We start from the raw sequence: 1,877 nt of genomic DNA, 5'->3' as shown, positions 1-1,877 counted from the left end.
ATATAAATAAATATAAATAAAAAAAGTATAAATAAATATAAATATAAATAAAAACAAAAAAATAAAAAAAGATAAAAAAAGGAGATGAAGAGACAAAATAAAGCAAATAAAGTAGAACTAAGTACATATAAATATAGATATATAAATAAATAAAAAAAAATAAATAAACAAATAAACAAAATATAAATAAATAAATAAATAAATACATACAGCATTCTATATCTTCTGGCTGGCCACTGAAAGGATTAGGAGGAATAGAGTGAAGGAGACAAAAAAAAAAAATAAAAAAGGAGATAAAGAGACAAATAAAACGAATAAAACAGAAATAAATACATATAAATGTAGATAAAAAAATAAATAAACAAATAAACAAATATATAAATAAATAAAAAACAAATACATACAGCATTCTATATCTTCTGGCTGGCCACTGAAAGGATTAGGAGGAATAGAGTGAAGGAGACAAAAAAATAAAAAAAAAATAAAAAAAGGAGATAAAGAGACAAAACAAAGCAAATAAAGTAGAACTAAATACATATAAATAAAGATAAATAAATAAATAAATAAAAAATAAATAAATAAACACATACAGCATTCTATATCTTCTGGCTGGCCACTGAAAGGATTAGGAGGAATAGAGTGAAGGAGACAAAAAAATAAAAAAAAAAAATAAAAAAAGGAGATAAAGAGACAAAACAAAGCAAATAAAGTAGAACTAAATACATATAAATAAAGATAAATAAATAAATAAATAAAAAATAAATAAATAAATACATACAGCATTCTATATCTTCTGGCTGGCCACTGAAAGGGTTAGGAGGAATAGAGTGAATGGGGACAACAGCAAAAGAAGCTAAATGTGATTCTCCGCTGCTACGAGCTAAATCAAAACCACGAACTCCTGCTGCTAATGCAAGCCAATCGGAGACCAACTTGCTGCTGAAAAGAGACAAAAAGAGAGACAAAAGGAGACAGAAAGAGATAGATCAATAGAGACAGAAGGAGACAGAAGAAAACAGAAAAAAAAAGGGGAAAAAAGGAGACAAAAGGAGACAAAATAGATAAAAAGAGACAAAAAGAGACAAAACAGCTAAACCACGAACTCCTGCTGCTACTGCAAGCCAATCAGAGACCAACTTGCTGCTGAAAAGAGACAAAAAGGAGACAGAAAAAGAGACAAAAGAGACAAAAAAGGAGACAGAAGGAGACATAGAAGGAGATAGATGGGTGGAGACAGAAGGAGACAGAAGAAAACAGAAAAAAAAAGAAAAAAAAAGGAGAAAAAAGGAGACAAAAGGAGACAAAAAGAGACAAAAGGAGACAAAAAGAACTGCTGCTAATGCAAGCCAATCGGAGACACATTTGCTGCTGAAAAGAGACAAAAAGAGACAAAAAAGGAGACAAAAGGAGACAAAAAGAGAGACAAAAGGAGACAAAAAGAGACAAAAAAGGAGACAAAAGGAGACAAAAAGAGAGACAAAAGGAGACAGAAAGAGAGACAAAAAGAGACAGAAAGAGACAGAAAGAGACAGAGAAGGAGATAGATGGAAGGAGAGAGAAGGAGACAGAAGAAAACAGAAAAAAAAAAGAAAAAAAAAAGACAAAATAGACAAAAAGAGACAAAAGGAGACAAATAGAAGGAGACAGTAATAATAATAAACCCTAAACCCTAAACCCTAAACCCTAAACCCTAAGCCCTAAACCCTAAACCCTAAACCCTAAAAAAGACAAATAAATGAAAAACAAAACAGAGGAGGCAAAGCCCCTAAACCCTAAACCCTAAACCCCAAACCCTTAACCCTAAACCCCTAAACCCTAAATCCCAAACCCTAAACCCTAAACCCCAAACCCTAAACCCTACACCCCCAACCCCCAAA

Source organism: Eimeria mitis, genomic scaffold (assembly GCF_000499745.2).
Source record: "Eimeria mitis Houghton genomic scaffold, Emh_scaff264, whole genome shotgun sequence".
In the NCBI taxonomy this organism is placed as follows: Eukaryota; Apicomplexa; class Conoidasida; order Eucoccidiorida; family Eimeriidae; genus Eimeria; species Eimeria mitis.
This window is presented reverse-complemented; position numbering follows the sequence as displayed.